The sequence below is a fragment of the Phyllostomus discolor genome, chromosome 1, assembly GCF_004126475.2.
Source record: "Phyllostomus discolor isolate MPI-MPIP mPhyDis1 chromosome 1, mPhyDis1.pri.v3, whole genome shotgun sequence".
NCBI classification, from domain to species: domain Eukaryota; kingdom Metazoa; phylum Chordata; class Mammalia; order Chiroptera; family Phyllostomidae; genus Phyllostomus; species Phyllostomus discolor.
The window spans coordinates 11,213,384-11,241,231 of record NC_040903.2 but is presented as its reverse complement, the minus strand read 5'-3'; the positions used below and the strand labels follow the sequence as shown (position 1 = coordinate 11,241,231).

The following is a 27,848-nucleotide window of genomic DNA, read 5'->3' as shown; positions in this document are numbered from 1 at the left end:
TTGGGTTCTGCCACATCTCAGATAATCCATAGGTATTTTCTACATCCACTTTTATAAGTGAGAAAACTTGTTCAAAGGGGCTACATGACTTGTCTTGTTTATGAGCAAATGAATAGTAGAATGGAAATTGGCTAGAGACTTCAAAAGCTAGAGCTTCTGTTGTTTCCACTTAACCCTCCACATAAGCACTAAATCTTTTTTCTAAATTCTAGGATAGGTAAAGAAATACTCTAACGTCCTTGGATTACTAAAACTAAGATAGCATATTTGGAGTCAAGTACTTTTTCAGACATCCATTTGATTAGAATTAAGTGACACGAACAGCTTTATATGTCAATAAACTTGTGGTTATGAATGACCTGCCCACAGAAACTCTCTAATGAATAAACAGAGTATTGAAGACCTGGCAGCAATGAGGTTAACTGGTTATGTGATTCCAAATTTAAACAAATTATAGGAGAATATGGATGATGATAAAATAATTAGAAGACTAAGGTGCCCGAACAGCCAAAATTCCACATCGGTCTTCACTCTATTCAGACATTCTTACATATCACGGGTGCATTGAAGAAGAAATTAGCAGAGGCCTCTGAACACCACCTGAGTAAAAGCAGGAGTAACTCCATCCTGTTATTGCAAAGGTTCAAGGTGACACAGAAGGAATTAGTCAAATGCATTCCTTCATGACCATAGTGGTTGTATGGCTAAAACTCTTTTTGAAAATATTCCTCATTAAAAATTTGCATCATAGCTCTGGGTCCCTAACAAGATTTTAGACTCAAATTATAATGCTCAAAATGGCCTTGTTATTGTTGTATAACTCTTAAACAATGCAGCAACAATTAAACTAACATATAGCTTAACCTTTCATAGGTGTACTTGAAGGAAAATGCAAGATCAGCAAAGAAATGCTGTCATTGCAAAATTTTGGTAAAGTTGAGAGTTGACCCACCTAGCTAATATATTGGAAATACACACATTTTGCAAGAATAGGAACTATTCTTGCCAATGGTTGGCTAAGAGGAGTAAAGAAATTTTTCTACAAGGACAGATCTCATCCTACTGCACTCCAGAGGGACCTCAATATGTCTGTTTGTCAGGTAACAACTTCACTGTGGAATAATTATTTAAGGAAAGTTTCTTAGCTCCTTTGCATAAATTTTCTTAGGCTGGAAAGGATGGGGGTTTTTCAAATGAATATGAAAGTAGCTTGAGACCTTATACCATGACATCTATACTACAAGTACCTCTTTCCCTCATTTCATTAAGAGTAGTGTCCGTGGTGATTTTTTCTTATAGTGCCATATTCTTGACTCTTGGACCTGGCATCTGTGTTGCATAGTAAGCCACAGAAAGTCTGCTGATAGATCAAGTGCATGATGGTTTCTGAAATACCAAGGATACTGGTCTGAAGCCAATCCCAGGTACAGGCAGGAATATGGGACAGGAATTGTCTAACTCTGGCTCTCCTTTCCTTGTCTGGTTTCTCCCTGCACACTCTCTGGAGTGTGGATTCGTGCTACTAGACTCACACTTACCTATGGTGGGAAACAGCAGAGGGTAGAGGGTTAAAGTTAAACTGCATTCCATTTTTATTTCCTTCCCTCTACCGTCTCTTCAGTTAAACGGAATTATTTAAACTTTGTCTTGAAATAAAGTAAACAAGTGAGGGATTTCCCTTTCTTTCCTAATTCACATGCTAATAAAGAATATTTATGTAATGTGCCTCCTAATTGAGGTAATCTTCCCTAATCATTTTCTAACATAATAATAAATATCTTACTCTGTGAGAATTAAGACCCTTGACAATGGACTTGGCCCTATTCTGTATCACCACCAATTACTCCATATTAACTCTGTTTCCTTCAAATTATTCCATATTAATTCTTCTTCCTTCAAAGGCTAGGAAAATTGGATATTTTGAATAAGGCAAAAATGTTTATTCCTATGGTATCAACTAAGTATAGTCAGTATTCACAACATTACTGATCTTGGAGAAAAAAAATGTGGTGAGCATCAAAATGACTCAGGATAATTTTTGTAAGAGTCTTCACCCCGAGTAGCTGGGGGAAATTATCAGAAAAAGGGATGAAGACCAGAGCACCCTATTAATTATAATCAAAGAAAATGCTGTTCTTGCTCAACTTTAGTATGAAGTGCACTTTCTATGAACGTTGCCAGAGCAATAATTTTTTCACTAGTGATCATATAGATTATAAAGGAAAATAATATCCGATTATGAAATCTTTGAACCACATATTTTAACTACAGCTAGGACATGCTTCTTAATTTTAGGGCAAAATCTATTTTTTATCCCTATTAATGAACAGTGTGGCCAGCAGTAGGCTAAGTATAGTGATCAAGGATGAAAAGTCAAAGTGGGTTTGAATTGTTACACCAGCATTTACAAGATGTGTGGTTTCGGACAAGTCATTTCAGTTTTTGATACTCAAGCTTCTCTTATATAATGTTGCAATGCACTGTTACAGGATTCTTGTAAAAACTGAGGGCTAAGGACATTATATATACAAGTATGTAAAAAAAGTACAGGCTCAAGGAAAAATATTTTTTTATATTCAAACTTTATTAAATGGGCAAATGTTTAAGAATGTTCCTTTTCCATAAAGTAAGTTATACCAAGGAAGAGCAGAATCTATTTTCAGAAATACAAAAAATCTTTGATATATGTGTTTCATATACATTGTCTTAGCCTGTTCAAGCTGCTATAACAAGTTACCATAGACTGGGTGACTTAAAAAACAGATGTATACCTCTCCTAGTTTTGGACGTCTTTATAATATAAATGACATTTAATATAATGGCAATTCTGTAGCAGTGTATCATAATACCTATTCAACTGTTTTTATACTAAGAGCGTAACAAATTGGAAAATTGCTTACAACAATTGAAAGATATTTTTACAGAGACTTTTTAAAACCATGCTTTTGCCATATTCTGAACAAAAACTATAATGGAGAGCTTAGCTATACCCTTGTTTACCATGTTATTACTCATAAAAAAAGAAAGGAAAGAAAAGAAACGGAACAATGCTCAGTGGGCTGTTGACCCAAGAGCAGGAAACCGACTTGCCCGGCTACTCCAGCACTCACACTGTGCCCGCCCCTGTCTGATCCTGTCCATGTGTTTGTCTCCCCTGACCTTACTGCCTGCTCTCTTCCGTCCGTCCGAGTCAAACCTGTCCCTAAACTCTCGCCTAATCTCTTTTGGTATCTTTAACCTCCTCTTTCCCTGTGGTTTTACTGCACAAAACCCACTCTCCTGTTCTCCTTTTACTTTTTGTACCTGGAGTGTGTGTGTTGCATCTCTTCTGTTCAGTAAAAGCTTCTTGAGCACAGCAAGTGTGCATTAATGTTTCTTAGTTACACATGGAACATTGAACAGGTCCTTGGTACATGCAGGATTTCATTAATAAATCAGTGTTATTTAATCTGAAGAAGTACATATAACAGAGTTACATGATTCCTGAGTGGAAAAAGAAAACTCATTTCCTGAATAATGGAAATACTAACTCATTAAAAATATGGCGTATTATTTTATTATATATAAGTCACTATGATGTACTCCCATTTTATTTTTGTCCCAACTTTAGATAAATATATTTGTACACCCATTTTATGGACGCATAAACTGAAATTTAGAGAAATTGAATGAATTCCCTATGGTCTGTTAAAATATTCTAACTAAACATTTATCACTTTGTTATGAATTCAAATCAGTGGATAACAGATGAGTTGAATGAAACTTCAGAGATTTGAGTAAATGTCCTAAAGCTGAAATTGCAAGATCATTACAAATCATATTAACCCTGTCTATACATTTTGTATGTATTTTTCAGCATTTCATCATGTGCTTTTGAGAGTAAGAATTTTTACTTTGAGTTGTTTTTTATTTTCTATTAAATGAATAAAAGATAAAAGAAATCAATCTTTTTAGGCTTGTTTTTAACTGAAATTGATCAAACATAGCTTGTTGGTTTCAATGTTTGCAGGGATGACCCATCTCGTTACTCTGGTGTCTGCATGTGTTTCTGACAACACCCTTTGTTCTGACTATTGGAGGTGGGGTTTGAAGGAAGCCAAAAAGATAGCATCCCCTTTACCCCTCCTTGTTCTGAATGAAGAAGAACTAAGACAAAGGAGCGGCAGATGGAGGACAAATGTGGTCGGCTGGAGCTCAGTGTGAGAACCCCATGGTGATAGGTTAGAATCAGGCAGATGCAGCCTCTGTCACAGGCAATGCCGCCAGGGATTAGACCCCTCAGCCCATGGTCTGGGAACGGTGGTGCTGCCCAGGAGAGACTATGATTGGAGGAGCAGAGGAGAATCCTGCTCCATGTGCGTCATTTGCTCCCAGAAGGACAAAATGAAAAAAAAAAACAAATGAGTAGAACAGGAACATTATCTTTCCCAAATTTACCAATCACATAAGTCATTCCTCTACCAGGAAGGAGGAAGTGAGGGTCAGATGATGCCAGGAAGGTATAGAGAAGATGTGTTGTCATGGAAACCAAAGGATGGGGAGAGGTGCCTTTCCTAACACTGACCTGTTGATAATCTCCAAAGAGCTTTGGGAGTTCAAGTCCACATGGATTGTTAATTTTAAAGCCACTGCTAATGAAAATGTCTGGAAATAGTCACAAGTTGTGTGTACAGTGCATGAATATTTCCTTACACAGAAGTGAATTTTTTATCTGTTTGTTTTCATTGCATTTCAGGGACCACTATTGTCTGTCCAAGGTCCCCTGGGACCTGAATCACCAGGGTGTGTGATTCTCATGCAGACTTCTTGGTTATATTTTTCAAATTTACTTCTTGGGACTGGAACCAGCAGTTTGCATTTTAAACAAGCACTCAGGTGATTGCAAGGCAATTTCAGCTTATGAAACACTAATGAAAATAGGAGTTATAGAAACCAACTTCCATTATCTTAAAACACTCGGTATGTTCCAAATGTACACTATTTGATTATTTCCAGTAATAGTTAGAATTGTTGTCTCTGATGAGTTTTGGAACTATCATTTTTCATCCATAAACAGTAAGTGTCTTTCGAACTCTCAGAAATGGAGCCCTCATGCACACAGAGAATTGTGTATGAACTGTGATAGCATATAGAGGCAGCAATGGAGTCGAATAGCTTTTTAGTTTAGGATGTTTTCTTAATTTGAGCTACCAGAGATTTTAAAACATTCCCTTTGTTTACTAAATAGTCCCGATCATAAAAATAATGTGTTATTATACATGTTGGGATGTTCAATTGGAAATTTCTAATGAAAGCTAATAAATATAAACTTATTTATGAGTGAGTTTTTAAGTTCTATTTTATATTTTTCTTGGGGTCTTTTATGTCTGAGAATGTTATATCTATTTATAGAGTAGAAAAGTAATGGAAAACTATTCCTTGATTTTCAAAATTTGTTAACAGGCAAAAGTTTAATAGTGTCCCTTTTCCATGAAATAAGTTATACAAAAGAACAGGATCTACTTCCAAGAATACAAAAACTGTTTGACATATATGCTGTACATATATTGTCTTAGTCTGTTCAACCTGCTATAAAACATTGCCATAGCCTGGGTGGCTTCAACAACAGACATTTATTTCTCACAGTTCTGGGGGCTGGAAGTTGAGGTCAGGGTGCCCCCACGGTCAGGTTCTGATGAGAGCCCTCTTCCAGTGTGCTGATGGCTACTTTTCACTGTGTCCTTGCACGGTGGGAAAAGAGCTAGGTAGCTCTCCAGCCTCTTCTGATAAAGGCACTAATCCCATTCCTGAGGGCCCCATCCTCATCACCTAATTACTTTCCAAAGGCCACACCACTAAATACCATCATATTGGGATTAAGGTTTTAACCTACAAATTTGTAGGGGACACAAATGTTCCATTCATTGTACACATGACCAAAAATCTCAGAAGTCTCCACGGGCCCTTCCTGCATTCTCCCATTTAAAACTGCACAGCTCCTGCCTTTTCTTCCGGGAACCTCTGACCCTCTTTTCTGTTGCATTTGTCTCTAGTTACCTTCTGATAGACTTTATTTTGTTATAGGCCTGCTTAGTTGTTTTTGCTTCCAGGTGGCTCACTGTTGAACTGCTAGCCCCTAAAATACCACCAGAACTTTGTAGTTTCTCAATATTGGTTGAATGAATGAATACAGTTCAGATAGAATGTCAAAGGGTTGTAGCCTCTGCTACCTAGGGTCTTTCTCAGGAGGAGGGGACTGCTTTGCTTGGATCCCCATTCCCTCCACAGATGCCTGGGTTCCTGCTCCCTGTGCACATGTGGAAGTTGTTTCTGGGGCACTTGCCTCCAGACAGGTGCACACAGGAGGCAGAGCAGGAACGAGCACCACGAGCGTCCATGACTGGAACACAGAGGGGTCAGTGATGGGGTTTACAGTGAAGGAGAAGAAACAGATGCCTTCTTGCTCCCTGGGCTGTTTCTGAAGAAAGTCATTTGATGCAAATCTGGCCAACCATAACCACTGTTTCTTGCCTGAATTGTTTTAGAACTCTGCAGGGTATAAGTATGTTTACAAATACTCTTAATTCCTTGTTCAATATTTTTGGAAATAAGTGGAGGCTAATTTGGGATTAGGGGACATTCGAGCTCAGTCCCTAAACACCCACTCTCACCACGTGTGCTCTCTATTTAATTGTAATTGTTTGGAGAGCTGATCAAGAAACACATTAGAAGTGCACATTTGTTATGGAACTTCTCCTTCCTTTGCGTACACAGTCATGGTGTGTCTTTGCTGTTGCCCGACGTTTAGCAAGACAATGGTGATGTGAAAAAGGAAAATAAAGGCAAGCACTTAACTGAGCCCGGTGATATTCAAGGAACTTTGTATGTTATCATCTTATTTAATCCTTGCAGTAACTCAGCAAGTAGATATTTCCATTTTCTTCATTTTACAGGTGAGACTAAGGATTGTAGTGAAGGTCGCAGAGCTATGGACCCAGGATTTGAGCATTGGTAGTCTGGTTGCAGAGCTTTATTAATGATAGAGTTTCCTTTCTAAAGGGCTCAGGTGGGAAGAGATAGATGAGATAGATAGATGATAGATAGATAGATAGATAGATAGATAGACAGATAGATAGATAGATATACAGATATAGATAGGTATAAACAGACATATCATAAAATGTGATGAAGGTGGTATAAAAAAGCAAAAGACACTGAACTGTGTCTACTGTAGCTGGGGAAACCTTTAAAGAGCGATGGTGTAGTGAACTTTGAGGGATGATCAGGAATTTTCCAGGTGGGGGAAAGAGGCAAATACTGAGGATAAATGAAGGAAGAATTTTAATAACGAGTCTCCTTTATGGATCAACTTATGGCAGTTTTCAGCCATTCCTGTTTATACTCTTCCTTGCAGATACAGTTTGAACATTTTGGAACCAAACTTGAACCTGTGTTCATTTGTAAATAAACATGCACATCACTGCCTGACATCATAACAGAAGAAATGCTATGTAAGTGCGTGTCACGATAGGTTAGCCATTGAAATAATAGAAAACAGAGAACATATACTGTGGAAGCTAATTATTTAAAAGTACAGTCACTTATTTTAGCCACCCAATGTCAGGAGCCAAAAGGTAGACCATGTCACTGTTTATGGACTTGTGACTACCCTCTCTTGTGCTGTTCTCGGATGACAGCCTTAGTGCACATAAAAATACCTTATTTTAAATCTTCTTTCCCTCCTCAGTGTTATCAACTAAACTCTCTACAACAAGCAGTAAACAGAACCTTTTCCCACCTGGCCAAAGTAATCATTTAGAGATTTACAGACTCCTACTGATTTCAACATGTTCCATGATGGTTGGATTTCAATTGTGCTTGGCATCCCGCAGCTGTGAAGGATTAATTCCCAGCACTGCCCCCGGCAGTGTCATTTTGTTCAGAGGCTGTCTGTGCGTGTCCATCACTTTCCTACCCTAGAAGGCGGTGCCTGCAAGTGCAGGTGTTCTTGCTGGTGCAAATCAACACCCCTCTTCTAGGCACTGTAGGACGCCAGTGACACAGAACAGGATGGAATGCATGGATGCTTCTCGTCAGCTAAAGATGGTTGCTACTTTAGCTGAGGTTATGTTAGAGGTACACATGTCCCCCAGATAATCAATCCTTTAGAAACAGTCCTTTCGTTAGCCCCTAAGAAAGATGCTGCTGCTTACTTCTGCACAATAAGTGGCAGGTAGGAAGTCCAGTGTTTTGTACTCCTTCTATTTGCCTCCAGTCTTTCGCACTCCCTCAATTTAGTTGAAGGTCGTTCTTTGTATAATAATACGTCTACTAAAATCTGCCTACAGGGAAACTACACTTCATGTGTTCCTTTTCACTAGTTTTTATTATACAGTGACAGGAAACGTTTGTACTTATTCTTGCCTCCAGGGGAATCTGGAACTCAGCTGGCTTACTCAAAACTGTCAATTTGTCAGAAAGCACAATGGGTTTGTGTTGCCCTTTGCCTTCAGTGGAAATGTTTCTTTCCCGTGCATTTTCCATGAAACGCCCTATTTTTCCAGCTGAAGAAACGAGCACAGTGGTCTGGGTTGCAGATGTCACATTGGGTCTGTGCTCTCCCTAGGAGGTAGTTCACTGGCCATTAGGGAGCCGGCTACATGTCCTCTGGACCATAGAAGAGAATCCTCAGTCCACTGAGCATTACACGTGGTCCTTCTACAACAGTAACATTAGGGCACTTTCCCATAAATGCTTATTGAGCAAGGTTACTAAGGAAACCAGAGGCCCAGCAAGTGGCAATTTATGCTAAGGTTAAAAGGTACAAATGTAATCCTTGTTTGGCTCGAGGATTTGACTTCTAATTTTCTCAGAAGATGCAGCTGACATGCACTTTATGAGTGTTCTCTAAAGAGGGTCACTGGTCAGAATTCTGTCTCCCGTCTTTCGTCTGTGCAGGCTGTACCTCCGAAGGGACTGGAGGCCAGAAACCAGAGGTCACCATGAAAGTGTGAGAAGAGCCGTCACTCCTTCCTATAGGATGTGCAATCTAAGCTATTACTGTTATAGGATTTTATATTTTCCCAGTCTGGTGATGAAATGATCATTATTAATATACAGTGCAATTAGCGTACTTACAATGACTCTATTGATACCCTAGAGAGCTGCCACATGGTTCTCCTTATTTGCCTTTATGGCAGGAAGGGTACAGATCATTATCCCGTGTCTGAAGGCCATGGGCACTGAAGTGCAAGAGTGTAAACAACCTGCTCCAAATCATGTGCTTGGTTAGTGAGGAGGCGACTGGCCCAGCAGCAGGATGTGGACTTTGGATCTAGACAAACCTTCTCTCTCTCTCTCTCTCTCTCTCTCTCTCTCTCATACTTCCTTTTAAAACTTGGAAAATAACTAGTAACCATAACACATACATCAAACTTGTAAGGCTTAGGTCAACTTCAACGCATTTTTTAAATGCCCTGTATATTATAGATGCTATACAAATACTAGTACGTACTTGTGTTATTCTGACTTATGTTCAGTGCTCTTTCCACCTTATCATTCCATTCAGGTCTAGCAAACACTGTGCTCCGAACCACCTTATACATTTACATGCAGTGCTGTTTTGTTGGTTTGTTTGTTTTGGTAAAAAGTTATGTTTTATTTCTTGCTTTAGCTGCTAGGAAACTCGATGTCAAACTTACTGAGTAATTATTAAAAACCTTATAGCATATTTCCTTAACCTGGTTTTATTTCATTTTCCATTATTTCTCTTTTTTCCCATTTATTGTCTTATTCTCCTGCAGTGAATATACATACCTGAATACCACCTCGTATGAGGTGGGAAAAATTAGCAGAACAATAACTACACAATAATGATGATGAAGTCACAGCACACTCTTTTTAAAAAAGGACTGTGAACTTTTATCCATCTCACTCTTTTTGGAAGTAAAAGTTTATTTGCTCTTAAGGATAAATTAAATAATAGCAAATATTTATTGAACGCCTATGTAATACAAGGCATATTGGGGTTCACTGAAAATAGAAAAGTGCACCCTTGTCAAAAGATTTATAATCAAATGTAGAAAAGTTTTAGATGTTAGAAGTTGACGAAGTATCCGGAATACACCAAGAGACTAGTTGTCTGATAATAACCAGTCTGAGAAATAAAATGTAAACCCTCAGTTTACCTCCTTTATTTCAATCAAGTCATAATCCCCCCAATTCTTATCCTTCCCTGTTTCACTCTCAGAAAATTATAACAGTGAAAGAGGATGTTACTGGATTCAGAATAAGGAAAAATGAGTGGCACTCTGTAGATGTTTGAACTTAGGGAAGTTCACATCCCATTTCTCCTTGGTGGACCTCATTTTCCATATCTGTAAAATGAAATTTGGATCCCTAAAACTTTTTTAAGCTGTAATGTACCTATTTGAGAAGTAGTTTCAAGTCACTTATCTCTGAAGTGATCAATTATATTTACTAAAACAAAATTATTTCATTTATACAAGAAAAGAAGTGATGATAGATTTTTTTATGTATCCTGGACAATTAGCTGGTTAAAGGGACATGTTGGAAAATAATTTTATCTATTGTACAGAATTCTAGAGATGGTAATGGCCCTGACATTAATCAGGACAATCCCTTCATTTCACAAACGAGGAGGCTGAAGCTCAGAGGAATTGAGAGAATTGTATAAACCCAGACTCTTAGCACAGAGCTGGTGGCTAGAAGCTTCCAATACTTATGATATCAGAGTCCATTCATAGAAATCTAATTACTAGATGACTGGGTGGCAGAAATGTATTCAACTCTAGGTTCTGCACTGACTTTGTACTAAGAGCTATTTAAGGAACAAAAGCTGTGTAGATTAGAGCTCAGTTACAGACAGCAGGAACACTCTATCAGATTTAAGAAGAAAGGATTTTATTACCAGGTATTAGGTGGCTTACAGACTAGTTGGAAAAACTGAAGCAAAAACCCTAGGAAGGACTCATAGCTCCCAGCTCCAGACTCACCCTACCTCAGACATGATCAGAAACCTGGCTACTGCAACAGGAGACTCTGTATCCAAAGCTGCAAGCACAGAACTATGCAGCCTCTGCCCCAGCCTTGCCTCTCTTCCTTCCATTCCACGTTCAAGTGAAATATGGAACACTAGCTGCAAGGGAGTCTGGATAAGACAAGGTTTAACTTTCTAGTCTCTGCAACAAAAGATGGCTCAAGGAGAAGGTTGAAATAGATATTGAGACAATAGAGACTATCTTCCAGGAATCCAAGAAGGCGACAACTAGTAGAATTAGGGGACCCAAACCACATCATATAAGGAATAATATAAGACAGAGGTGACAAATAGATTCGATTTTACCAGGCAGCTCTAGCTAATTGGCTGCCAAGAGCATAGAATTGAGAAAGATTTGAGAGACGTGTCTGGGCCCAGCAGTATAAACCCCCGGGACTCATTAGTGATGTCTGCCACCAAAAGCCATCAGAACTGTATAAATGCTGTCACATCCCAAAGCCAGTTGCTGCCTGACCAGCTTGGTTGGCAGACTTTTCCATATTGCCTTGTGGAATATCGATGATGTTGCAGTTGTTGTTTAATACAACTTGATTGATTTCTTCGCATTATCATGATTATCATGCCTTATGAAATAAAGCAAATGACAATTTATTTAATGATTTAATCATCTCTATACCCTACATGGTCCTTAATACACATTAAATTATTATCTGTTAATCTAATTTTAAAGTTTCAATCATTCCATCAAAAATGTTCAGTCTGCACAAAATAATCATGTCATTGTGTCGGGCTTAGTAAGACCCAAGTTTTTAATGGATCTCTCTAGTCCTCCTTTAAAAGAAAGATATTTTGTCCATGTTTACAGAATCCTAAAAAGTTGAAACAACTTAGAAGGTGAGCTTGTTCATTGAGCATGGACTCAGTTTATTACTTTGAGCCCACCCAGTTTTTATGTTCTTGTGAACACTTTTAGCTTGAACTCCTGTGTTCACTTGGCTGGTAACATATTTTCTGGAATATAAGATGCACTCCCCCCACCCAAAACTGGGAGTAAAATGGGGGTGTGTCTTATAGTCCAAATGTAGCTTTACATTTACATGGGCGAATTATTATATTATTTGTTATTAAATATTTTACCACATTTTTTGCTTCCAACATTTTTTTCCTATTTTCCTCCTCTAAAACCTAGGTGTGTCTTATGGTCCAAAAAATATGGTACTTATTCATAAACATAGTTCCTCCCTGAGAAGTGAGCAGAGATACCTCTCTTATAATGGATGTGTGTAGGGCTTTGAAATGAGGGTGCTGGTTTATGATTTCTGCACAAAGTTTTCAGTTTTCCTTAAATCCTGCACGGAAAGGCTGCCTATTTCTGGAGAAAAGCACATGAAGCTGTTTCATAGGACTCTATTTGCTAACCTGCATAGCCTACTCTGAGTGCGGCAAATACTTAATCACATTTCTCCGAGAAGAAGAAGCAGAATCTAGCTGACCTGTTTTTTTGAAACTTCAAATATCTTCTTTTATTTTTAAATTCATTTCCATTTCAGTATAGCTGGTACACAATTTTATATTGGTTATATTCGTTTCAGGTGTACAATATTGTGATTCAGCATGTTTATACCTTACAATGTGATCACCCCACTAATTCTAGTAATCGTCTGTCATCATGTAAACTTATCACAATACTGTTGACTATATTTCCCTTCTGCTTTTCACCTTTCCCTCCATACCCCTCCCTTCTAGTAACCCTCCCTTTGTAGCTGATCCATGTTCAGTGATTGATGATGACTCTCTTTTGATAACTCTTCATGGAGAAGGCCACATCTGGGGGAACATCAGTAAGAGCAGAATGAGCATGTGTGGCTTGGAACACAAAGATGAATCTCATTAACACCATCAATCCATACAGTAAATTACAGTGTATTTACTTTTATACACAGGATATTATTTAAATATTACGTGCTGTGCTAGGTTCCTGTAATATGGAAGTCTGGAGTTGTGTCTGGTCACTAGGGGTATAAGAGACAGATACGATGAGAAGGCGGATACTGTGCACAAGTCATTATGAGGGTCTCTGGGGAGAGGCACAGAGCTTGAGGAGGTTGACAGAGGGGGAAAGTAGTTCATGCTCCACTGGATGAAAAGGAAGACTGTTGACTCGAACAGACAGTGTTTCAAATTCACACCACACGATTTAACAACTGGGATAAATCACTGTCATTCTGAGGAGGGGAAAAAACCTTGAAATAGATTGTGGCTGAAATATTTAACATGATCTCAGTTTTCTTTACTATGAAGCCTATCATAGATAAAAATAAAAGCAAGTTACAATTTTTCTTTTTTCTTATTAAGAAATATGTTTGTAAGTGCAGTCAGATTATTCGTTATTAACCATCCATTCGTATCCATTTATAAAGTGCCCACCATGTGCCAGACATCATGTTACCTACAGATAGAAACATAAGTATCAGCAAAGCATATTTTATTATTATTGCTGAAGGAGAGCCAAGTTTGCTTTTTTTTAAAGATTTTATTTATTTATTTATTTTAGAGAGGGAAGGGAGAGAGATAGAGAGAGAGAGAAACATCAATGTGCAGTTGCTGGGGGTCATGGCCTGCAACCCGGGCATGTACCCTGACTGGGAATCGAACCTGCAACACTTTGGTTCACAGCCCGCACTCAATCCACTGAGCTACGCCAGTCAGGGCTGTCCAAGTTTGCTTTTTAACAATTGTACTATATACAGGATATGGCAAAGGTAGGTTTACAGTTGTGAATATGTGAAACACCGAGCTTAATCTTCTATTATTATTAATTAATTATTGTATATTTTCCATCTGATAATTGTTGATAACTGTAAATCAACTTTTGCCCCACCTTGTATTTTTTTAAAAAGAAGGAAAGAAACAAAGAAATCTGTACCATCTTCAACTGCTTATATAAGCTTAGGTTTTTCTTATCCCATTTTTTCTCCTTCTGTCAGAAAAATGAAATCATCAGTTCAGCAAAACCCATCATCGCAGCCCAACACTCAAATGAATACAATATATTGTTAGTTTGCTCTCAATTTTGTAGAGAATTTACTACCTGTAAACAGAAATGGATGGTGCCTATTCAAAAAAAAATGTACAAGTGTTTTGGTGGGAGGAGAGAGAGGAGGGGATTCATGTTTAATCTTCTTTTAGGAAGCAACTACATGTCCAGAAGCTGCTGGTTCTCATTTGAGACTTAAATAAATAAATAAATAAATAATAAATATCACATTCTTAATCATTTTTCGATGATCAAAAGTTTTTACAATATTAATTTGGTATTAATTCTAATCACTTTTGCGAGAATTTTATAATAATTCAGCTTTCACTTCTAACGCATTGACTCAAATATTTAGAATTTTCCAGATCAATTGTTTATTAGTCAGCTTAAGCCAATATAACAAAAACCACAGACTGGGCAGTTTAGAAAACAATGTTTAGCCCTGGCTGGCATAGCTCAGTGGATTGAGCTCGGGCTGCAAACCAAAGCATCGCAGGTTCAATTCCCAGTCAGGGCACGTGCCTGGGTTGCAGGCCACGGCCCCCAGCAATCGCACATTGATGTTTCTCTCTCTCTCTCTCTCTCTTTCCCTCCCTTCCCTCTCTAAAAATAAATAAATAAAATATTTTTTTAAAATTTTAAAAAACAATGTTTATTTTCTTGCATTTTTAGAGGCTGAAGGTCCAAGTTCAGGGAGCCAGCAAGGTCAGGTTCTGGTGAGGTCTCTCTTCCTGGCTTGTAGATGGCTGCCTTCTCACTATGTTGTCTGTGCCTGGGAGGAGAAAGGGCTAGAGGGAGCTCACTGGTGTCTCTTCTTATAAAGACACTAATCCTATCAATCAGAGCCCCATTCTGGTGACCTCATTTAACCTTAATTACTTCCTCTGAAGCCCCATCTCCAAATACAGTCATACTGGAGGCTAGAGGGCTTCAACACATGAGTATTGGAGAACACAGGTATTCAGTCCATAGCAAATAGACCCCCATATTACCCTAGAATTGTATTCCATGAAAGAGTGTGAGGCTCATTTTTTTTAGTGGAAAACAGAAAAGCTGAGCAAAAACAACAGTGCAGAAGCAAAGCCATGCACCCTGCATTTAATGCTGTTTTTCCCCTTGGTGCATTCCAGCATCAAATTGGTTTGGGGAAGTCAAGTTGGTTTTGTAAGAGTCCTAGAGAAGAAGGCTATGATTGCATTAATAACTTTAGAATTTGATTCAGAGGCTATAATCTCATTGGCTTCAACATCACACATCTCTTTACTGCTTAGAAAAGCAAAGTCTGTGAGCCTACAAAGGGGTTAAAGTCTCTAATGGCATCACACTTGCCTGTACAGAGTATTGATTGCATCGGCTTAGAGTTAAATTGCCACCAAAAATCTAGTTAGATCTCTCCTCAGTGGCTTGGGGATTTTGATTACAGGATGGCTGTGAGTGGAATGTTTTCCAATATCAAAGAAGAGCAGTTCATTCTATCTCAGGCTTATTCATTCTGTCTAGGGAATATGGACAGAACGAAATATCCACAGCAAAAGAAGCAAATGAACCCTTTGGCAAGTTTCTCACTTCCCATACAATACCTTAACTCAAAGTCAAGAAAAAAGACAAAAGGTGAGAAGACCCAAGAGCTGAGAGGAGAGGGTGCCACAGTAGCTAACGGCTGTAGATCTCCAAGGAAAGAAGACATTTCCTTGGACATCGCCTTCCCCGTGGAGAAGGAATCAGCATTTCCACTGGTGGCAGATGAAATCCACCTGATCCGATCTGCGAACCCCATGGATCAGAAAGCCCAAAGGGATGACCCATAGTCAGCTTTCCCACAAGAATCTGTTATGGTAGCATGGAGGGCTGTTGGAACTAAGTTTTTAAACCGGTGCAGGTATAATCCTTTCCATTCTGGACATTTAAGGTACTATGGAAGCATTGTGACTGGTGTTCAGTATTTATAAAGGATTTTTTTTCAAAGTAACCCAAATCTCAACCTCTGCCTCTCTTCCACAAAATGTGTGTGAACATACCCTCATTTACTCGAGAGGGTTGTACAGGACAGTAGGGAAGAGGCTACATTTACACACAGGAATGTGCGCAAAGCATCACTGCCACTTACCAACTGTGTGACCTCTGGGGAGTTACTCTTGCCCTCTGACCTTCGGTTCTCACCACACCGGGGGCTGTGGGGATGCCATGAGACGGTGCCCTTGGGGTGGTGCCCTTACATGCTCCTCGGAATGAATTCTGGACGACCCTTAACTTCCTTCCTGTTAGCAAAGGGATCTAAAAGACAAAATGATGGTAAGGTATTATCACTTTATACCTTACCATTTTCAGGCATATTACCATTATTTTTTTTTTAAAAAAACCATCAGGAGAAAACAAAGTAAATTGTCTCTAATAATGGAATTTCAAACAATAGTGACGCTGATATTGCTGAGAAGGAAACAAAAGGGTTTTCCTAACTCGACTCAAATCACATGCACCCGCATCTCCTTGGGAGACACCCAGGCCTAGGTCTCAAAGAGCCACATCCCCAACAGTGAGTTTAAGCAAAGCTGTTTCCCAGGGACTGTTGTTTCTTTCCTTGAAGACTCTCCGGCCAAGGGATGGGGGGGGCGTGGTCTATGGGGTGGGGTGGCGGTAACGTGTGCCCTCTGCAGAGTCAGGGAGCCTGCTAGAGGGAGCCTGGAGGAGGGCAGCAGAGATGAGAGCTGAACGCTGGGCCCCGCCCAGTCCGGCCTGCTACAAGTATTTCATGCAAGGAAACACTGGTTTAATTGAAAAAATAAAGGTTATTGTCAAAGCAAACCAGAAATGAAGGACCTCGGTCAATATTTATTGAATTTTGCTCTCCTGGGCTTTTCAGCTTTCCAATATTATATTGAGCCACACTCTCTTTCGCGTGTGACCTGTTTCTGAGATAAGTTTGGATCTAACCGGTACCTTGGCAATATTGAGAATAAATAAGGGGCACTTCTGGAGCAAGGACGTGAACTGCCCGTTGCTTTTGGAAGTCTGGTGTGGCCCCACAGGGGGCAGTCCTTTTTCTTCATCTTTTTGTCTAGGCTTCTTCAACACCTGTTTGCCTGGCACTTACTAAATTGCTTCATTTGATTCTCACAGCAACTCTGGGAAGAGAAAGTGAAGGATTTATCATTCTACTTTTTTTGAACATGTAAACTAAGCCTCAAATAGATTGAGAAGGACCACTCTATTAATCAGTGCTGGAGCTGAGACTGGAATCCAAGTTAGTTGAAAGTGTTTCCCACCAGGCTGAGCCTCTTAGGACCAAATCCAGGAGGCTGCAGGTAGAGATTTGAGAAGGAACAAATTTGATTGTGAGATGCTGCCTGTAGCTGGCCCTGTATCTGGCATGCAATAAGTGTTCAGTACAAATTAGCCATTATCAATGTCCTTGGTTGTTTATTGCTGTTGTAATTATTTCCTTCTATCCCAGAGGGCATCAGAATAGCTTTGCCTCTTGAGGCTTCTCTGTATTGAGGTTATTTTTATCGTCAGCAATCACCATTTCTTAAATCTCTGTTGCATATAGCGTTGGAGGCTAGGTACTGGGACAATGAAATGACAGGGGATCAGCTCAAGGCCTCAAGGCACTATGCTCCAGCTAGAAAGGCTGGCCAGTGAGGACTTCATGTCCAGGAGTAGCAGTCAGAGTAGCATGAGGTAGAGACGTTCATGGAGACTTGATAACAGGAGATCGGAACTTTGAACTGATCCCTAAAGACTTAAGGAAACAGAGAAGAAATGGTGGTGGTGTACTGTAGAGAGATGCTGAGATGGGGAGTTTGTGTATTTTGAGCATCACTTGTGGAGAGTATTAAAAATAGACACAGGCAGGCCCACCTCTGAAAATTCTTAGTCAGTACAGCTGGATGGAATCCTAGTTTCACAGTAACAAGTTCAGTAATGAAACAAACCAAAGTTGTTCTTGGCAATGGGAACCATTCATTGCCTCTCATCGGGTATCTGGTACTAAGTCACAGAGATTAATTGAATTTAATCAGGCTCATCAAAAGTTCATGCTCACAGAATAAATATTCAGTGTGTTTTTTAAGCCTAAAAGGACATTTATTGGTTTTTTACAATATAAGCACAGTGTAGGAAGGCCCTTTCCCCTTCATCGGCAGTCTCCCCGACTCCTTCCCAAGGTTCTCTCTGCGTGGTGGCTCCATATTTTGGGGCTGTCCTCTCTCAATCCAGACCCAGGGAGGTCTGGTCTTAAATTCCTTTTATTTCACACCTGAAAGGAGTCTAATGGGGAGAGTTTCAGGCAAGTAGTTAATTGGCCTGGACTGGATAACAAGCCCATTGCTGCAAAAACTCTGTGCAATGGATACCAAGGACTGTGACTGGACCACTGGTTCAGTCAGGAGTCAGACTGTGTAAGCAGGGGCTGTGGTTGGCAGCCAGGGTTAGGGGTGGCATGGAAACTGGTATGTGGGGGGTAGAGGCAGGGCAGTTCTCTGAAATGACTGTGTCATTAGACGAAGAGGGCAGACAAAAACCCCAGTGGTGTTCTTTCTACATTTGACATCATTGCATCTTCCTACTCTTTCAAAGACTCCAGAACTGGACATTGTATCTGTGTCTGTGGGGAAAGGGGGACTGGCACACATCAAGAAGGCTGAGCACCCTGTATTGGTGACACCTGAAATTAATCAGCTTACACAGAATTTTGAGTCTTTTGACTGATAAAGCAAACATCCCTAATATAGTATCAGTAAAATTAGCCAGCATTTTTTCAAGGGGGGATGAACAAGCATCTTGCTTTCCCTTGAGTAAAAGCCTAGACGTCAAAAGGCCAGATAATAAAGCAGGTGTGTGTTTAAGCATATAAGCAACAGCCAAACTCTTTCCCAAAGTGGTTTGACCACTTTGCATTCCCACCAGTTCAGAGTCTCTTTTTTGTCCGGATCCTCCTTTCCTCCAACTATGCAGAAATTCAAGTTAATAATCATTCGTTGAAATCCTTTCTGCCGTCCACCATTATGTTTTCCTTTGGGGATCTGCATTATTCTAGAGTAGCCAACACATTCCTCCAAGCTTTAATAGGAAGACCGTCAGGAGGTGTTTAAAACAAGTGTTTTAACATCTGAAGGGAGGAAAGGCTGAAAGATAAAAAAAAAAGTGAAGCGAAACGCTACCATCCCTCATGTTAAGTCTGTTCGCCTGCCCCACCGTGTTGAGATTCTAAGATTATAATTTCTTTCTTCTCTTAGACAGATCACTAGTTGGACTGGCAATGACGTTCTACTGCACGCAGACTGGTATCCACACTCATGACCGTGACCCACAGAGCCCTGTGCAGACTAACTTAGATCAGCCTTCCCTGCTTGGCCTCCTACCTTCTCCACTTACCACCCTTCTCTCTGTTCCTCAGAACCCCCAAGCTCATCCTCGCCCTGGAGCACTGGCATTGCCTGGGCTACTCTGTCCTTCATCTGAACATGGCTTCTTGTCCTTAAAGTTGCAGTTGAATTTTCACCTGAAAGGAGTCATGCTAGTCATCTGATCAGAAGCAGAACCCCAACCCCCTCCATCGGTATGTTCCTCAAAGCACATTTTATGACCCCTCACTGTCCTGGTGATTAGTTTGCTTTTTGATGTATCTTCCCTCTCCACCAGCACTAATGGACCCGAAGACACCTAAGTGTGAATTCCTGCTGGGCTGGTGCATGGCTGTGTCCAAAATACCTAGACCAGCATCTGCCACACAGAAATTGCTCAATACATTGTATTTGTTTAATGAATGGATGGATGCTCTCAACTTTCCTCCCATCTTTGTCCTCTTCTTCTTCCCCCAATCCTTTCACTTCCATGCCTCTTTCTCAGAACCACACTTTATTTGAGTGGCTGTCAGGAATTCGGGGGGAAAAAGCTGCCCAGCCTTCCCCTGTCATTTGTCCGTCTGAGCTCATGACCCCAGTCGAACACCACCTGAGATAAAAGCCCATGATCTCAGATGTCTTGACTCTCGGGCAGTGGAAACATGTCAGCGAGTCCCAGAGGGCCCATCCATTTTAAGAGACCTTCTGAGATTTAGAGGAGAAAGGGTTCCTTTTTTTGGCAACTAGTCTGAGAATTAGGTTACACTCTAAATTAAGTGGAGCAAACTCTTTCATACACGGCCCAGTTCTACACCTAGGCTTGGGCACGCGTGCGCACGCACAGCCTCGCAGCATCTGAGGATTCAGGCTTTTGGTTTGATATATGGCACGTGCACTTGTTTGCATAAGGTTGTGGCTTTAATAAAATGCTTTCACAGGTGTCTTCAGACTTTGTGCCAAGAAGGAAGCAGGGTAGTTGTGAGTATCCCATTTTACTGATGTGGAAATGAAGGCCCCCGGGGAGGTTTAGGGTAGTGCCAAAGGTTACACTACTAATTTGGAGTCCTGGAATCTAAACTGGATTCTGCTGTGGGATGTTCTGGGAAGTTACTAGATTGAGCCTCCATTTCCATGCCTGGAAAATGAGACAGTTAAATCATCTCCAAGGCAGGACATCTCAAACTTCAATGTGTCAACAGATTCCCTGGGATCCTTGATAAATTGCAGTCCTGAACTAGTAGGTCTGGGTAGGGCTCACTACTCTGCATTTTTAATGATTGCTTACAGCTCCCAAGTAATGCCCAACTATGGGTTCACGGGCCACATTTCAAAAAGTGAAGCATGAAAGCTAAGTGGACATGATAGATGAAAGCCCCTGGGATTCACAGGCTCGTGTTGAAGTGGAGAAGCTCTGCTCTAAGGAACTCTATTTCTGAGACTCAGACTGTCCTCCCAGATGCACCCTCATTGGAGCTGTGATCTCTGGGGAAGTCACTTTGACTGAGCCAGTTCATGGGGACTTAGCTATATCTGAGAGAGGCAATGATATATAATTTAACTTTAGCAAGGAAAGGATCTTTGGCAAACAGACTTTGAAAACATAAATTTGAGTTCCCCAGAAGTAGTGATGTTTTTTCATAGGAGTGGGCAACTAAATATTGTCCCCACAGTCTTCTCGGTTTATCTCTGTCTTGGTTTATCTTGGGTTAAAGTGAGAGGAAGGGTTGTCTGGGAGTAGGTGAGTAGCCTGAGGCTTAGACAGGCTCCTGGCTTTGCTGGAGCCTTGCATAGCCTGAGGGGAAATGCCCAGGCTAACCCACAGCTTTCTTTGTCTCTGCCAGGATGAATGCAGAGCATTGTCACACTGAGCAAGCCTCTGCAGATTTGCATTGGGAAGAAAATGCCTGGGCTGATAAAAAGAACATAAATCATTGTATTTTAGTGTTCTCATCATCTAGTGAAGCACAAGTGAATTTCCATTACGCCTTATCAGGACCTGAATTCTCAGTCATTGAGAAATGCATGGTCCCCTCTGGTTGTCCACTAGTTGCAGAGTGGGAAATGCATAGGGCAGGTCGGTCTTCAGCCTATGGAAATGCAGCTGCAGTCCTGTTCAAGCTGTGTCTGTTGACTTCCGCAAGACCACAGCCTGGATGAGCATCATGCTCAGCACAGACACGGAACTGCTTCCCTAGGTTGCACAGGGTGGCCAGAGAGGCCCCTGCAGGGTCACTGCAGCTGAGGGGGATAGGGAATGTTGGACGTAGGGTCGCACTGGGGGCCATAGTGAGTCTGTATGCACAGGAATGGAGCTGGGTGCTGTGCTTATTTTCACACATTTGATCATGACCAACCAATGACTTGTCTGTAATTATTCCCATTGTATAGAACAGAGAGGAAACAGTCTCAGGGGAAGCAACCGGCCAAGGCATCCTGTGATTACTTTGATTCTCCTTGCTACCAGATCTCTTATTCCAGCTATCAGAATTAACATTTCCAATCTTCTAACATGTACTCTAACACTCCCAAGAATGTGTCCCTTGCACATTTGATCCGAGACTGAGTTGCTAATAAAAATAACCTATAAATGGACAGAACTGAGGAAATAGGGCCTTGTGAGCTTTTATACAATCTGCATACCTAGCCCTAGTTGCAAAGCTGATGTTGTTTCTTTTACATTATCACCCTTCTTGAAGTCCCACCATGCCAATGAAGGAAACACAGACTGTTAAAGCAGAGACATCTGGGGTTCAAACGCCAGCTTTACAGCTTATTAATTGTACAGCTACTATCAATTTATTTTTCCTCTCTGAGCTCAGTTTTCTCCTCCATTAAATGGGGTTAATAATCCAAGTTGGGGCCATTAGGGGGACGAAAGAGAAAGCCCATGGAATAGTCCCTGGCCTATAATGAGCATTTAGCAGCATAATGAGCATTTAACAAAAAAGCGGCAGTAGGCAGCAAATAAGATACAGTAAATTGTAGAACAGGGATTTGAACCTCAGCTCTTAATTGCTAATAGATTGCTTCTGCCACAAATGGTAACTTTGGCTATTAATAGATGCTTAACATCCAGAAGCAAAGGCTAAAGCATAGTACGGTGTGTGCTGGTTGGTGTGCATGCTGCTGTCTAAGATTGTAACTGGGGCTCCACAAACTAAGGTCTTGGCAGGCTCCTGTCTTTTGAAGAACAGAAACCACTAGAACTATATTTCTCAGCAATTACAATATATTCGGTCAGTTCTATTTTAAAGAAAATGCAATAAATGTCAGTGTAAAATGATTGACTAAATAATTATAAGTGGAATCTAAAAATAAATGCAATGCCTATATTTATACATTCTCCATCAGTACTTTTTAGACTTCATTACTTTTATAAATACACGTCTTAATTAAGCATATTAATCCTGATTCATGGTTAAAATAAACAACCTCAGGCAAAGTACATAAGCTTTTTACAAAGAATAAAATAGTGGGAATCACTTTGAAAAAGTTACTTGACTCTCCATATCAAGTTTTTGTTTTTTTTTTAATCGGAGCACTGTGGATAATAAGAGCCCTGCTTTATAGCGGTGTTATGGGGACTGAAGGAGATAGTACACAGAAAACATCTAGTGTTTTTGGCAAGATCTCAATGAAGGGTAAGCATGATGCAGTATTGCATAGGCTTTGGGTTGGAGACCGGATTGGTTAGAGTTTACTACATGAGTTCCTTCAGTTTCAGAAATCCCAGTTGCTTTATCAAGGATGGAGTAGTTCATCCTGTCTTGGTTAGGATGAGGAAATATGGCGGCCTTTATTATGTGGCTTACCCACTGCTCAGAACATAATTCTTAATTCTCTCCCTGCTCGCCTACCCACTGCAGCTGTGGCCCACTGTAGGGAGGACAGGCATGCCAGGGAGCCATGACACAATGTCCTCGCCTTTGCCTGCAAGTCTCTTGCCAAGATACTCATTCACGTGTTTGTCCCCTCTCTTCGGTGAGGTCTCTTCGTAAATGTCACCTCTTCAAGGAGACTTTGACCACCCCGTTATCATGAGGTCAGGGAAAGAGCAATCTCAAACCCTACATTCCTTCTTCATAACACGTGTTACTACAGGACGTCACATTTTATTGTGATTTCTCTGTTGCGAGTCTCCCCCCACTAGAATGTGACCTCCTCGCGGCCAGGAAACTTACTGATTTTGTTCACTCTCTTGCCTTGGTGTCTAGAGCAGTACGTACCACACAGTACTCCCTCTGTGCATACGTTCTGTTGGTGTTTTCAAATCTGCTCAAACCAAATTAGTTCCGGGCCTGCATCACTACAGAGATGGTCAAATACACATGTTTCACATGAAGGGTGAAAGTTCACTCTATGTCTCATATTTCTACATACTAGAGAAATGATCGAATATTCTTAGCTTCCTCTCTGAAACATGTGCTGGTTCCTGTTTTATCCGTGAGCTCTGTTTCGAAACTAATGACAATGACATTTTAAATATACAAATATCTAACTATTTTTAAAAGCGTTAACCTTTCCATGTAACATTTTCTTGGATATCTAATAAGCAATAACATTTTGTTGTTTGCCATCTTAAACATAGCAGGTCCATAAGCCTCAAAAAACTTGCCCTGCCCAAATCATCAATCTTCATAATGAGAGAATTTCTGTCTTTATAAGTTTCTCTTCTTTTGTCCTTCTTTCTTCATTCCTTTGCCAGCAGAATTTTTCATTTGAAACTTTCTGTCTGTACTAAGCTCTCTGTTAAGGATATCTCTTTTTAAGAATTGTTTGCTTTGAGGTAATTTTATTTATTTTCATGATTTTATTTGTTACCAATTAATATAAGTTTATCCAGTTTCTACTTTTATATAGTGAAGGACAAAATTTTGCAACCAATCAAGCAAAGCAGAAATAAGTTCATTGACAAGACAGAAAAATAAAATTTCATGTCATACTCTTTTTTATTTCATTTTACTGAAGTTTTTACCTTTAAGAAGCCGTGTTTTCCTTTTTTAAAATTATTTTATTGTTAGCCCTGGCTGGCGTAGCTCAGTGGATTGAGCGCGGACTGGGAACCAAAGTGTCCCAGGTTCGATTCCCAGCCAGGGTACATTCCTGGGTTGCAGGCCATAACCCCCAGCAACCGCACATTGATGTCTGTCTGTCTGTCTGTCTGTCTCTCTCTCCCCCTGCCCCCTCCCTCTCTAAAAATAAATAAATAAAATCTTAAAAAAAAAAAATAAATAAAATTATTTTATTGTTATTCAAGTACAGTTGCCTGCATTTACCCCCCATCACTCCCCTGCTCCACCCCAGCCATCCCCCATTTTCATTCGCATGAATTAGGGAACTTGCAAATAGTTCAAATATACAAACCCTTTTTTTAGCTCTTTTAGACATTCTCTCTACTCTTTACATACCAACTCTAAATAGAGATAGGGGAAATGAAATTATTAGTCTGGGTGTTTTAAAGACATTAGCTCATGTAACTTCACAGTAATCCTATAGAGTAGTGTTGTAATAATATTTTAAAGGATATGAATTAGGGCCCAGAGTGTTTGAGAAATTTGCTCAGTATGGCACGGTGGTTAAGCGGTTGGTACTGGAACCCAGTGTGTCTGTCGCTAAGCCCAAGGACTCTTTCCACAGCCCTGCCCTGCCTTTCCATACCAGGGTCTCAGTCAATGTCCTTATTCTCTTCCAATGAGCAGCCTTTGGTGTTAGAGCAGAGAACCATATGGCACAGGTAGGCTAAAGACTGATGAAAGAAATAATAATGAGAGCAATCCTCTGGATAAACAGTTTTCGCCTGGATAAAATTCTTGGTTAAAGAGACATTTCACCTGGCTGGTGTAGCTCAGTAGATTGAGCGTGGGCTGTGAACCAAAGTATTGCAGGTTCCATTCCCAGCCAGGGCAAATGCCTGGGTTGCAGGCCACGGCCCCCAGCAACCACACATTGATGTTTCTCTCTCTCTCTCTCTCTCTCTCTCTCTCTCTCTCTCTTTCCTTTCCCTCTCTAAAAATAAATAAATAAAAACTTTAAAAAGAGAGATGTTTCAATTAGATAATAATTTGAAAAGTTTATTTTCTAGAAATTTTATTTTCCTAGGAAGTGAGCAATACTCTAAATGTCCTGCATAGGAAATGGCTACATAAGAAATTTATTTCATGTGTTTTATATCCTGGATGCTTAAAAATAAAGGTCTGAAGAGTATTTATTCCATTAATTCCATCTACCTCTGAACACGAAGGCCCCATGTTCTCCCTGCTTTTCAGGGGAAAAATAAAATTCAAAGTGAGTCACTCCCTCAACTCTTGATTTAATTTTTAAATGTCTATTTTGTGGCTGGCACTTTGCAAGCTGACTGGAGCACCTAGATAAATGAGGTACAACTACTGTTCTCAAACAGCTCACAGGGGGTTGGGCAATAGTCAAAAGAACAGATAAATATAAAATAGTGAAGTGATACCTGTAATAATTGGTCATTGCAGAACTACACAGATATGTATCACATTCAGCCAGGGCTGGACAAGGTAGCTTCCTAGAGGAGATAACTGAGCTGTGTTTTACTGGACAAAGGAAAATAGATGCTTGAAAGTAGAAATAGAAAGGTTTTTCAGGTGGGGAAGAGTACATCATTGTGAAAGGCATGGTGGAGGCAGGGATGCACATGAAGAATGGCTCAGGTAGTTGTAAGAAATGTCTGAAAGTGGAAGGACACAGTCATGCTTGCCTCCTCATGGAGCATTGCTTAGGAGTTTACATATAAGGAGAGTAAAGCTAAGAGGTAAGGAAGAAATGTAGGGTGCAAGACCAGGAATGCAAACACTGGTAACAGCCAGAGCCAGAGCAGTAGTCATGGGGTGTAAAGAGCTGATGGAAAGAGTAAGCAACAGATTCTATAAATATATCAGACCTAAAATGAGCAGCGTTGTGTCATTAGTTGAAAGTGAGCTCAAGGACAATCAAAGCCAACTCCAGACTTGCAGTGTGGGTGACTGACGGAGAGGGTGGTGCTTTCCATTCAGATAGGAAGAAAAGATGTGTATGCTGTTTAATGGAGAAGATCATAGGTTTAAATCTTAATCTTTAGCCATGGAGGAAGCATGAGAATTCTAGGAGGAACTGTCTCACGGGCTGTGAGATAAACACGTTTCCGTGTGGGGGTGGCAAATGGGGACAGAGTTTAGAAGTGTCAACACAAGAAATGTTCAAACCTGTAGAGAACTTTTATGAGTTTATTTCAGCCAAAACGGATGATACTTGATGGGAAGCAAGATCTCAATTGCCCCAGGAAATAACTTTCTCATTTTCTTTTATGTATTTGAAGTCAAGGGGTGAAAATAAGGAAGGTTACGTGAAGGGAGCAGATTCGGTGGGGACCAGATTACAAGGTAGTTACGATTAAGTGCTCTCTTGAGCACAGCTCATGCCTTCAAGGAGTATTATTTCTGGCATTTCAAAGGTGTGTTAACCTATATGCACAATAACAATGGACAGGGCTTGATGAAATACTTCTCACTAAACAAGTTAGAGGCTTTGGGCATAACTCCCCACAGTGACCTAGTCAATGAGAAGTGGATTCAATACACCCATGGTCTTTGTTCACAGAACTGACCACTCTAGAATATGTGCAGAGGACAAGGATAAGACAATACATGAAAGTAATATTTAATGGTGAGGAAGGGTAAGAAGGAATGGTGACCGATTTAGAGTGAGATGTCAGAAAACCTTAGGAGCTTTAGAATTTCTACAGTGTCAAATGAAGCAGAAAAGTTTAATAAATGACTTTTTTTTTCAAATACAAGTTAAAGTTGATTCAGAAAGTCAGAGAGGTAGGAAAAAACAACTGGACTGTGTGGGCTCAGGAAATAAGTTGTAGAGGCAAACAAAAGACCCTGGAGCTGAAGGAGGAGAGAGAGAGAGAGAGAGAGAGAGAGAGAGAGAGAGCGAGAGCACAAAGGTCTGCGCATTGAGGGAAGGAAAGAGGGGGAAAAGTCGTGGGCATGCTCTACAGAGAGAGACAGAATGCTAATAAATGACCTTAAGATGATTCATTGAATTTGAAGTTCAGGTGATAGTAAATGAATGTGTCAGAAACTGTTTTGCTAGAGGGAAACGAGGAAAAATCACTTCTAGTAGATCAAATAGTGAATGGCCAATGAGAAACTGGAGAAATAAGCAGACAATAGTCTTTCAACAAATTTTGACATAAAGAAAAGAGTTGAAGTTCGACTCTAAGGTTGGGCTCATCAGAGGCACAGTGCCCTTCTTTGTTTGGAACTGAGCAAAACCAAGTTTCAGTAAAGACAGGCATAGAAAGAATGTTCTGCAAAACTGGAAAATGTGGAAAATACTGTTTCTTTGTTTTGTGTTGTTCCTATGCTGAAGTATGGATGCAAGAAATCTCAATGGAGAGGATTGCATCGGTAGGCACATTGAATCCCTTATGGAACTATAAGGGGTTCAGTCTGGGCAA

At 40.2% G+C, this 27,848-nt stretch overlaps 1 protein-coding gene and 1 long non-coding RNA gene across 7 annotated transcripts in view; one reads left to right on the top strand and one right to left on the bottom strand.

Annotated features, from left to right (window-relative positions):
- KCNIP4 (potassium voltage-gated channel interacting protein 4) overlaps window positions 1-27,848 on the top strand; it is a 927,129-nt gene that overhangs the window by 761,318 nt on the left and 137,963 nt on the right. The window lies entirely within an intron of this gene.
- On the bottom strand, window positions 3,543-26,219 carry LOC118499126. Its single transcript, XR_004901645.1, has 3 exons — window positions 26,206-26,219; window positions 22,162-22,166; window positions 3,543-4,193 (listed from the first exon to the last, which is right to left on the bottom strand). It is a non-coding gene; the product is annotated as an uncharacterized LOC118499126 (long non-coding RNA).